The 12,277-nt window shown below is 52.3% G+C and overlaps 1 protein-coding gene across 6 annotated transcripts in view; it reads left to right on the forward strand.

Annotated features, from left to right (window-relative positions):
- Window positions 1-12,277, forward strand: part of LOC128603153 (R3H domain-containing protein 1) — a 41,901-nt gene that overhangs the window by 4,621 nt on the left and 25,003 nt on the right. The gene's annotated exons all lie outside the window — the stretch shown is intronic.

A 12,277-nucleotide genomic window follows, 5' to 3' on the forward strand; every position in this document is an offset into this window, starting at 1 on the left:
GGGTTGATTAACTATTTGTAAAGTGAATCAGTCCTGCAACCGTGTGTTAATGACAGCGATCTGATGATGGTCCGATCTCGGGCTGTTTTCAGATCTACATGTGTACCAAGCCTTAGAAATTACAGTCACAGAGATAGTTCACCAGCTCGAAGGCTTACGAGGGACAAGTGATCCTGCCCCCACCGTGCTGTCCGATTCCTGTTCTTTTCTGACAGGAGTGCAGTCTTGTGGAGTCGTAGCCCATCCACCCATCCAATCTATCTCATCATCTCATCATCCATCCCTTCCATCCATCCCTTCCATCCATCCCTTCCATCCATCCATCCACAATGCATTCTGAGATGCTTTTCAGCTCACCACGTTTGTAAAGCGTGGTTACGATGTCCTTCATGTCAGCTCGAACCTGTCTGTTCATTCTCCCCTGACCTCTCTCATCGACACGGCGTCTCCGCCTGCAGAACTGACGCTCACTGGCCAGTTTTTTGTGTTTTTTTTGGTTTGTTTTTCACGCCATTCTGCATAAACTCTACAGATCGTTGTGCGTGAAAATCTCAGGACCTACCGTGACCGAGCAGGCGTTCCTAATAAAGCGGACGCGTTTTGTTCATTTTGGACAGGGCAGAGCATTTATTACGATCTGGAATCATTATTTCTAACATCCTGAAAGTCCTGACGAGTCAGCGTAAGCCTTATTATAAGGGTGTCAAAACTTTTGCACACGACCTAATTATATTAATTTATTTCAGTGGTGGTGTTTTTTTTTTTGGGGGGGGGGGTTAAATGTTCAAAGTAGCAGTGCATTTAATATTTCCAGAATTGTATTATTTATTTATTTTAACCCCAGAATAGTTTGCTGCAGAAGGGGTGTGTACTTCTGCACAAACACGTTGTTTGTTGTTTGTTTTTTTCTGGCTCTTGTTTTTTACTTTCAGGACACCGCCTCATCATGGACTCTTGTGATCCGCATCCAATCAGACGGATCGGAACACGGTTTTGAACACTCCCCACTGTTAATGAGATTAAATCTGATTGGCTGAGCTACCTTACAGTAATTGACTTCTGAAACCTGTTTGTAGGTCTTATCATGTAAAACACAAATGAACATGTCTCCTGGACATTCCACAACAGTAAACGTAACCGTAAATGGATAAAAAGTCATTAATAAATAAAGTGAACCAGTAGACACGGGCACGGCGCGCCGGGACCTGGATTAGCGTCGTCGCTGCGCTCCGTACCGAGCCCCACGTGGGGTTTGTTGGGGTTTTATTCGTGCCAGGACGAATAATCAGTGCCATCTGGAGCGACTCCATCACATCACGCTCTCAGCTCCACTTTGTTCCGAGATGTCCCGGTGTAGCCGCAGTGACCCGCCGTCCCCGCTGTTCAGGATGTCTCTCGCTAATGAGGATGAGCTATTATCCACTCGCGCCGCCTTTCAGCTTCCCCGCGCGCCGCGGCTCCCGAGTCGGTCTGCCGTAAACCAGAACCAGGGTAAGAAACGGCCCGTGATGAGCAGGATGCAAACCTCCACCCTTCGGGAGCTCGTTAGAGGCTGTCGCTTATCACGTCCCCTCTTCATCGGCCGTTTCCTGCGCACTTCAGGGTGGCGCCGGCTTCCGTAGGGAGCGCGTAAATAAACGCATTTGTCACTTCTTCTCAAAGCAAATTGCATCGCGGGCCATAATTATACGGCAGGGCTCCTCTGACTGCTTTATAATGCAGATGAGGCGACGGAGACAGCGGGCTTCAGCTCGGCTTTTGGGAGCTTTCTTCTCACTTTTATCATTTTTTTTTTGTTGTTGTTGTCAGTTTAATATGTATTTTTATAATGAAAGCCAGAGGAGGTCGAGTTCATTAACGCGTTAGCCGACAGCGGCCGGGTTTGTCTCTAGCTCGGCGTTTTCTCCGGTACTTTACTTCCCACGTCATCTCAAGGACGTTACACCAGGCACCGGATGAAACACGACCTCCGCGGGGATCTTTCCGGAAATCGGCGTAGTTCCAGCGCGTATGTCCGCTTTCTGACGCCGCTTACGATTTTAATTTAATCCCCCGATATACCGCAACGCAAAAGATGTCGGTTTATCTAACAACGGCCGTGACTCCCGTCGAGTCGTCGTTTGTTTAGTAATCGGGAACTGACGTTAATAGAAGTTCTACGTTGTCCCCCGACTCCCATGCCCCCCCCCACCCCTGTCACTTGAGGTGTGTGGGGTCATGTGACGCCTCTGTGCTCAGCGAACAGGCGGAGCTTAAAACTTGAAAAACTTTCCGCCGTCGTCGTGATTGTCGTCATGAACGCCGTTTTTACTATGAACTCTCTTGACTTTACGTTCAAAAGTATTTACTACATTTCTGAAAACCCAGAAGTCTGGTACAGAAAACGGAGAGATATATAATATATAAACCTCTTTTGAAGCATTTTTGGTGTTGCGCTACATGGTGCTTGTCCTCGAACGAATTCTACGTGTCCAAGTGACGCCCTAAAGACCTCGGGATATGCGTCAACGCTTTTAAAATTTTTTACACGTTTCAGTGAGTTTTATGAGTACGTTTTCATCCCTACGCAGTCGTCAGGCCTTCCTCGTCTTTCAGTTTGTTTAGCTCTGTTCAGTGTGGAAACAAACACGGAAGTGAACAGCGAGCGTGCGAACCCCCTCTCGCAGGTCTGAAAGCACTCTTAAAGCTTGCGGTGTGATCGGTTATTGGTTTCACACTTCCTTGGGAGACGTAAAGGACTTTTTTTTTTTTTAAATGATACTCGTCTCCTGGTACTCGAAGACGTTTGTGCGAGACCCGAGGCGTATCGTGGTAAATCGGGTTGTGGTCGGTGGAGAAAGGGGCCGGTTCTTCGCTCGGTTCCTCGCGGACGAGCCGAGAGCGAGACGCGTCCACGCTGCCGAGGTGATGCAGGACGAGTTCTAGCAAAGCAAATCCCGTTCCATACGTGACGCGGGCTCGTGGTCGAGCGAGTAAGGAGGGCGCTCGGGGCGTGGTGTTGATTTCCCAGGGTTTATGGGGTCGAGTAAAGGGCACTCGAAGGTAAGCATAGTATTAGGCTGACTTCATTATTAATACTGACTCTCCAGATAAAGAGCTGCGCTTGGCACGCGATGTCCCCGACAGACCCTCCCTCAGCAGCAGTGCGACACACACACACACGGTGTCGTCTGTCTCTCAGGTCCGCGGTGCCAGCCGATTGGCTAACGAGGGAGGGGGCTGTACGTTCGCAGCCGTCCTGCGCATCATCTCCATTGGCTTAGACGAAGATGACCTCACCAAAGCCAGCTGTTGATTTGGCTCGGCGTGTGTGTGTATATGCGAGAGAGGGAGAGAGAGAGAGCTGGTCGTCGTGGCGATGGGTAGGGAGACAGACAGAGCCGAGGCGCGCTCCAACAAGCGCCTTCCATCCGCCGCCGCTATGGAAACGAGCGATGTACGCCGCCGAGAGGATGAGGCAGGTGCGTGTGTATGAGAGCGAGAGAGAGAATATTTAACACACTATCAGAGTCAGAATCTTTAGTGTCTTAAGGAAAGCGTTCTGATGGGGTGATAATCTTACCTTTTGCACCTGGATATAGGGTGCTTTTTTATGATTATGATTTTTATTTAAAGGTGTAAGTGTTAAGGCTACCACACGAGTGAGAGAGACCGAGCTACTGTTCAGTACCGATTTCCTTTCCTGTGAAGGCTGGTTGTGAACATTGATGCGCTGTGCCTCATCTGCTTCCTCAATTCTCTATAAAGTGCCTGAGGCTGCTATTAGCAGACAGGAGTGTGAGTGTGTGTGTGTGTGTGAGAGAGAGAGAGGGGGAGACGCCGTGGCGCGCTCCATCAGTGTAAATTGCAGCGCATGGCTGCAGGCGCTTTTGCGTAACGCTGTTAGCGTATGGGATGGTGCGAGCGTACGCCGAGGACGCTGCAGGAAATCCACATGCGGAGAGAAAACGAATAAAATGAGATTATGTTTATTGCATGTCTGATTTGCCATGCTCTCTCTCTCCCTCTCTCTCTCTCTCCCTCTCTCTCTCTCTCTCTCTTCCCTCCTCCCTGGAGTTCAGGGCGATTAATATTCCTGACTGTTGGAATCTTCACGCTCGCGTCTTAATGGAAGGATAATTAAGGCGAAACTGCTTCATCAGCTTTCTTTGCGTTCTGGCGAGGAGAATATAAAACGCCACCTCGGGGTAAACAGGAGGAGTTCGGAGCGCGACGCCGGCCTCATTAATGTAAATGATCCCGAATATTGTTACTGCAGGAGGTCTGATTCAGAAACACCAGGCTGCAGATTGAGGTCCTGGGTATGATGATGATGATGATGATGATGGGTTTCTTCATGAATGGTGGTGTAGCCTTCAAACTTGAAGAAGTGACACACACACACACACACACACACACACACACAATAGGTCATTATGGTCTGGATATATTCTATAATATTAGATCTGACCACTTTTTTTTCTCCTGTGGTAGCTAGGTAACAGTCGACGATTCTGAAACTCGTCGTTTCATTCGATTGAAGTTAGTAAGGGAGAAATGAATTAATAACGACACGTCCGTCACGTCTGACACGTCCGGCACACGTCCTGCAGTCAGGTTAAAAAGGAAACCGAAGCTGAAGGGTTCTCCGTGAGCCGCGATGGACGATACGCGGATTTTAAAACATCGAAAACTGCACAGTGTATTTGTTGAGCTATTATTATTATTATTATTATTATTATTATTTATTTTCAATGCTTTGTTTATAAGGACGATCGAGGATGATTTGCAGCGCCGTGCGTTGTAGCTGAAATTAAAACTAAATAAAAAAGAGAGAATTATTTGTTGGATTGTTGAACTGCACCGGCGTGTCGTATTTCTAGTCCAGGGTGAATAACAGTGCAGGAATTAAACTTCAGCGCTGGGTTCTGACGGCGTTGCCGATAGAGGGCGGGGCTACGTAAGAAGACGGTTATAAAAAGACTCTGCAGAAACGTTTTCGTTCCGGATGTTTTTCAGACGGAGATGTGCTCGAGTGAAACGGGTCTCGGTCTCGGAGAACGCTGCGGAGTGTAAATCTCAAATCCGTAGTGGAGAGGTAGCTAGGAGGAAGGAGCAGCTAGCTCTGTCGCTGCAGACGATCTCTTTGTTTTTGCGTTTATTTTTTAAAATGAATTTATTTATTTTTAGGGCTGTATGTGGAGTGTGTCACACACACGACTGCGTATTAAGGCGCATGAGGTCGCTATGATTATTCTCTCGCACTTGTGTTGAAATAAAACGTTTGCTGGCCCTGTACAAGCTCCGAACGCACCTTTGCTTCTTAGCGTATTATTAATTTTCCTGTTCTGTACTTTTTACATTTTAATCTGTTGTAGTTAAAATGTGTGTATGTGTGTGTCTGCCAAAGAGCGTGACGGTAAAAGATAACCCGTGATGAACATAAACACATCTCTTGCACCCCCTTGTGTTCTGGAGAAGGAAATGCACTGGATTTACTTTTGTTTTGTTTTTTGGGTTGTTGTTTTTTTTTTACATTTAAATAACTAAATACGTTTAAATCATCAATATTCATAACAGTTTAATAAAATTTAGTTCATAGATCATTTGCTATTTTTTATTCTGTTATGTTTATTTGCATGTAACTAGAATGTTGGTGTTATTTTCCTAATTGTTTTGTTCTGCATCAGGACCTGAAACAACTGCGGGTGTGTTTACATGCGTCATCTTTTCCAGACATGTTTGTTCTTCAGTGTATGTGGGAGGTGTGTGTGTGTGTGTGTGCAGGGGGGAGAGAGAGAGAGAGAGAGAGAGAGAGAGAAAGAAACTGCAGAAAGGGAGAAACGGCAGGGAGCAAGAGAGGGAGAGCGGGAGAAACAGCAGAGAGGGAGAAACGAGGGGGGGGAACGGCAGAGGGAGGGAGAAAGGGAGAGACAAGGGAGGGAGAAACGAGGGAGGGAGAAACGGCAGGGAGCGAGAGAGGGAGAGTGGGAGAAACAGCAGAGAGGGAGAAACGAGGGGGGGGGAAATGGGAGAGGAAGGGAGAAACGGCAGGGAGAGAGAGGGAGGGAGAAACGGCAGGGAGAGAGAGAGAGGGAGAAACGGCAGGGAGAGAGAGAGGGAGAAACGGCAGAGAGAGAGAGAGAGGGAGAAACGGCAGGGAGAGAGAGAGAGAGGGAGAAACGGCAGGGAGAGAGAGGGAGAAACGGCAGGGAGAGAGAGAGAGAGGGAGAAACGGCAGGGAGAGAGGGAGGGAGAAACGGCAGGGAGAGAGAGGGAGAAACGGCAGAGGGAGAGAGAGAGAGAGAGGGAGAAACGGCAGGGAGAGAGAGAGAGAGGGAGAAACGGCAGGGAGAGAGAGAGAGAGGGAGAAACGGCAGGGAGAGAGAGAGAGAGGGAGAAACGGCAGGGAGAGAGAGGGAGAAACGGCAGGGAGAGAGAGAGAGAGGGAGAAACGGCAGGGAGAGAGAGAGAGAGGGAGAAACGGCAGGGAGAGAGAGAGAGGGAGAAACGGCAGGGAGAGAGAGAGAGGGAGAAACGGCAGGGAGAGAGAGAGGGAGAAACGGCAGAGAGAGAGAGAGGGAGAAACGGCAGGGAGAGAGAGAGAGGGAGAAACGGCAGGGAGAGAGAGAGAGGGAGAAACGGCAGGGAGAGAGAGAGGGAGAAACGGCAGAGAGAGAGAGAGAGGGAGAAACGGCAGGGAGAGAGAGGGAGAAACGGCAGAGGGAGAGAGAGAGAGAGGGAGAAACGGCAGGGAGAGAGAGAGAGGGAGAAACGGCAGGGAGAGAGAGGGAGAAACGGCAGAGGGAGAGAGAGAGAGAGGGAGAAACGGCAGGGAGAGAGAGAGAGGGAGAAACGGCAGGGAGAGAGAGAGAGAGGGAGAAACGGCAGAGGGAGAGAGAGAGAGAGGGAGAAACGGCAGGGAGAGAGAGAGAGGGAGAAACGGCAGGGAGAGAGAGAGAGAGGGAGAAACGGCAGGGAGAGAGAGGGAGAAACGGCAGGGAGAGAGAGAGGGAGGGAGAAACGGCAGGGGGAGAGAGGGAGGGAGAAACGGCAGGGAGAGAGAGGGAGAAACGGCAGGGAGAGAGGGAGGGAGAAACGGCAGGGAGAGAGAGGGAGAAACGGCAGGGAGAGAGAGGGAGAAACGGCAGGGAGAGAGAGAGGGAGGGAGAAACGGCAGAGAGAGAGAGGGAGGGAGAAACGGCAGAGAGAGAGAGAGGGAGGGAGAAACGGCAGAGAGAGAGAGGGAGGGAGAAACGGCAGAGAGAGAGAGGGAGGGAGAAACGGCAGAGAGAGAGAGGGAGGGAGAAACGGCAGAGAGAGAGAGGGAGGGAGAAACGGCAGAGAGAGAGAGGGAGGGAGAAACGGCAGAGAGAGAGAGGGAGGGAGAAACGGCAGGGAGAGAGAGAGGGAGGGAGAAACGGCAGAGAGAGGGAGAAACGGCAGAGAGAGAGAGAGAGGGAGGGAGAAACGGCAGAGGGAGAGAGGGAGAGAGGGAGAAACGGCAGAAGGAGAGAGAGAGGGAGAAACGGCAGAGAGAGAGAGAGAGAGAGAGGGAGAAACGGCAGAGAGAGAGAGAGGGAGAAACGGCAGAAGGAGAGAGAGAGGGAGAAACGGCAGAGAGAGAGAGAGAGAGAGGGAGAAACGGCAGAAGGAGAGAGAGAGGGAGAAACGGCAGAGAGAGAGAGAGGGAGAAACGGCAGGGAGAGAGAGAGAGGGAGAAACGGGAGAGAGAGGGAGGGAGAAACGGCAGAAGGAGAGAGAGAGGGAGGGAGAAACGGCAGAAGGAGAGAGAGAGGGAGGGAGAAACGGCAGAAGGAGAGAGAGAGGGAGAAACGGCAGAGAGAGAGAGAGGGAGGGAGAAACGGCAGAAGGAGAGAGAGAGGGAGAAACGGCAGAGAGAGAGAGAGGGAGGGAGAAACGGGAGAGAGAGGGAGGGAGAAACAGCAGAGAGAGAGAGAGGGAGGGAGAAACGGGAGAGAGAGGGAGGGAGAAACGGCAGAGAGAGAGAGAGGGAGAAACGGCAGAGAGAGAGAGGGAGAAACGGCAGAGAGAGAGAGAGAGAAACGGCAGGGAGAGAGAGGGAGAAACGGCAGGGAGAGAGAGAGGGAGGGAGAAACGGCAGAGAGAGAGAGGGAGAAACGGCAGGGAGAGAGAGAGGGAGGGAGAAACGGCAGAGAGAGAGAGGGAGGGAGAAACGGCAGAGAGAGAGAGGGAGGGAGAAACGGCAGAGAGAGAGAGGGAGGGAGAAACGGCAGAGAGAGAGAGGGAGGGAGAAACGGCAGAGAGAGAGAGGGAGGGAGAAACGGCAGGGAGAGAGAGAGAGGGAGAAACGGCAGAGAGAGGGAGGGAGAAACGGCAGAAGGAGAGAGAGAGGGAGAAACGGCAGAGAGAGAGAGAGAGGGAGAAACGGCAGAAGGAGAGAGAGAGGGAGAGAAACGGCAGAGAGAGAGAGAGAGAGGGAGAAACGGCCAGAGAGAGAGAGAGGGAGAAACGGCAGAAGGAGAGAGAGAGGGAGAAACGGCAGAGAGAGAGAGAGAGAGAGGGAGAAACGGCAGAAGGAGAGAGAGAGGGAGAAACGGCAGAGAGAGAGAGAGGGAGAAACGGCAGGGAGAGAGAGGGAGGGAGAAACGGGAGAGAGAGGGAGGGAGAAACGGCAGAAGGAGAGAGAGAGGGAGGGAGAAACGGCAGAAGGAGAGAGAGAGGGAGAAACGGCAGAGAGAGAGAGAGGGAGGGAGAAACGGCAGAAGGAGAGAGAGAGGGAGAAACGGCAGAGAGAGAGAGAGGGAGGGAGAAACGGGAGAGAGAGGGAGGGAGAAACAGCAGAGAGAGAGAGAGGGAGGGAGAAACGGGAGAGAGAGGGAGGGAGAAACGGCAGAGAGAGAGAGGGAGAAACGGCAGAGAGAGAGAGGGAGAAACAGCAGAGAGAGAGAGAGGGAGGGAGAAACGGGAGAGAGAGGGAGGGAGAAACGGCAGAGAGAGAGAGGGAGGGAGAAACGGCAGAGAGAGAGAGGGAGGGAGAAACGGCAGAGAGAGAGAGGGAGGGAGAAACGGCAGAGAGAGAGAGGGAGGGAGAAACGGCAGAGAGAGAGAGGGAGAAACGGCAGAGAGAGGGAGGGAGAAACAGCAGAGAGAGGGAGGGAGAAACGGCAGAGAGAGAGAGGGAGAAACGGCAGGGAGAGAGAGGGAGAAACGGCAGAGAGAGAGAGGGAGAAAACGGCAGAGAGAGAGAGGGAGGGAGAAACGGCAGAGAGAGAGAGGGAGAAACGGCAGAGAGAGGGAGGGAGAAACAGCAGAGAGAGAGAGGGAGAAACGGCAGGGAGAGAGAGGGAGAAACGGCAGAGAGAGAGAGAGGGAGAAACGGGAGAGGGGAGAGACGGCAGGGAGAGAGAGAGGGAGGGAGAAACGGCAGAGAGAGAGAGAGGGAGGGAGAAACGGGAGAGAGAGGGAGGGAGAAACAGCAGAGAGAGAGAGAGGGAGGGAGAAACGGGAGAGAGAGGGAGGGAGAAACGGCAGAGAGAGAGAGGGAGAAACGGCAGAGAGAGAGAGGGAGAAACAGCAGAGAGAGAGAGAGGGAGGGAGAAACGGGAGAGAGAGGGAGGGAGAAACGGCAGAGAGAGAGAGGGAGAAACGGCAGAGAGAGAGAGGGAGGGAGAAACGGCAGAGAGAGAGAGGGAGAAACGGCAGAGAGAGGGAGGGAGAAACAGCAGAGAGAGGGAGGGAGAAACGGCAGAGAGAGAGAGGGAGAAACGGCAGGGAGAGAGAGGGAGAAACGGCAGAGAGAGAGAGGGAGAAACGGCAGAGAGAGAGAGGGAGGGAGAAACGGCAGAGAGAGAGAGGGAGAAACGGCAGAGAGAGGGAGGGAGAAACAGCAGAGAGAGGGAGGGAGAAACGGCAGAGAGAGAGAGGGAGAAACGGCAGGGAGAGAGAGGGAGAAACGGCAGAGAGAGAGAGAGGGAGAAACGGGAGAGGGGAGAGACGGCAGGGAGAGAGAGAGGGAGGGAGAAACGGCAGAGAGAGAGAGAGGGAGAAACGGCAGAAGGAGAGGGAGAGGGGAGAGACGGCAGGGAGAGAGAGAGAGGGAGAAATGGCAGAGAGAGAGAGAGGGAGGGAGAAACGGCAGAGAGAGAGAGGGAGAAATGGCAGAGAGAGAGAGAGGGAGGGAGAAACGGCAGAGAGAGAGAGAGAGGGAGAAACGGCAGAGAGAGAGAGGGAGAAACGGCAGAGAGAGAGAGGGAGGGAGAAACGGCAGAGAGAGAGAGAGAGGGAGAAACGGCAGAGAGAGAGAGAGAGGGAGAAACGGCAGAGAGAGAGAGGGAGAAACGGCAGAGAGAGAGAGGGAGGGAGAAACGGCAGAGAGAGAGAGAGAGGGAGAAACGGCAGAGAGAGGGAGGGAGAAACGGCAGAGAGAGGGAGGGAGAAACGGCAGAGAGAGAGAGGGAGAAACGGCAGGGAGAGAGAGGGAGAAACGGCAGAGAGAGAGAGAGGGAGAAACGGGAGAGGGGAGAGACGGCAGGGAGAGAGAGAGGGAGGGAGAAACGGCAGAGAGAGAGAGAGGGAGAAACGGCAGAAGGAGAGGGAGAGGGGAGAGACGGCAGGGAGAGAGAGAGAGGGAGAAATGGCAGAGAGAGAGAGAGGGAGGGAGAAACGGCAGAGAGAGAGAGGGAGAAATGGCAGAGAGAGAGAGAGGGAGGGAGAAACGGCAGAGAGAGAGAGGGAGAAACGGCAGAGAGAGAGAGAGGGAGGGAGAAACGGCAGAGAGAGAGAGAGGGAGAAACGGCAGAGAGAGAGAGAGGGAGAAACGGCAGAGAGAGAGAGAGAGGGAGAAACGGCAGAGAGAGAGAGAGGGAGAAACGGCAGAGAGAGAGAGAGGGAGAAACGGCAGAGAGAGAGAGAGAGGGAGAAACGGCAGAGAGAGAGAGAGAGAGGGAGAAACGGCAGAGAGAGAGAGAGGGAGGGAGAAACGGCAGAGAGAGAGAGAGGGAGGGAGAAACGGCAGAGAGAGAGAGAGGGAGAAACGGCAGAGAGAGAGAGAGGGAGAAACGGCAGAGAGAGAGAGAGAGGGAGAAACGGCAGAGAGAGAGAGGGAGAAACGGCAGAAGGAGGGAGAGGGGAGAGACGGCAGGGAGAGAGAGAGAGGGAGAAACGGCAGAGAGAGAGAGAGGGAGAAACGGCAGAAGGAGAGAGAGAGGGAGAAATGGCAGAGAGAGAGAGAGGGAGAAACGGCAGAAGGAGAGAGAGAGGGAGAGGGGAGAGACGGCAGGGAGAGAGAGAGGGAGGGAGAAGGCGGGGGGGCAGCGAGACAGGGGAGAGACGGCAGAGAGAGTCCACTCTGTCCCTCACTCTTTCACTATCTCTCCCCGTTCTCTCTCTATCTCTCTATCTGACTATCTATCTCTCTCTCTCTATCTATCTATCTATCTCTGTCTATCTGTCAACCTATTTATCTCTCTCTCTCTCTCTCTCTCTCTCTGTCCTGATTGTCCCCCAGTTGAACACATGATTAGTGCAGGAGCCCCCTGACCCCTTTACACTCTGCACAATTCATTCTAGCGGTGAAACACACACACACACACAGAGAGAGAGAGAGAGAAATAAAGGGCACTTTCAAGGGAGCTATTAGTGTGTGAGTGATGCGTGTAGGGCGCTCTGATATACATACACACACACACACTCTCTCTCTCTCTCTCTCTCTCTCTCTCTCTCTGTGAGCATGTGAGCTGTCAGATTCCTCTAGTGTGTGTGTGTGCGTGTGTGTGTGTGTGTGTGTGTGTAAGAGGTTAAGGCACGAACACCTGCTTCTGTCATGGACGCCACCTGTGAGCGTGTCACACTGAGTGTGTGATGCTCATCTCCTGAATCTTGATGTGTGTGTGTGTGTGTGTGTGGGAGAGAGAATTAACATCATATTAATGCTGCTGTGTTTGATCCTTCTTAGGGCTGGAGTCATTTGTCGTTTGTGTGTGTGTGCGCGCGAGTGTGTGCGCGCGAGTGTGTGCGCGCGAGTGTGTGCGCGCGAGGTCAGGCCGCTTGACCTCTGAGTATGCAGCAGGTTGTCAGTGCCAGCTCCGAGCCCCAGTGCCAGTGAACACAGCAGGGCGAGAACCAACACCCTGTCTCTCTCTCCCTGTCTCTCTCTCCCTGTCTCTCTCTCCCTGTCTCTCTCTCCATCTCTCTGTCTATCTGCTGTTCTTTTGTCCTCCTCTCTCTCTCTCTCTCTCTCTCTCTCCTTCTCTCTGCATTTTAATATTTTTTACACGTTCTCACTCCATCACTCTCTTCTTTTCTTTCTTGCTCT

The sequence above is a fragment of the Ictalurus furcatus genome, chromosome 27 (genome assembly GCF_023375685.1).
Source record: "Ictalurus furcatus strain D&B chromosome 27, Billie_1.0, whole genome shotgun sequence".
Lineage (NCBI taxonomy): Eukaryota > Metazoa > Chordata > Actinopteri > Siluriformes > Ictaluridae > Ictalurus > Ictalurus furcatus.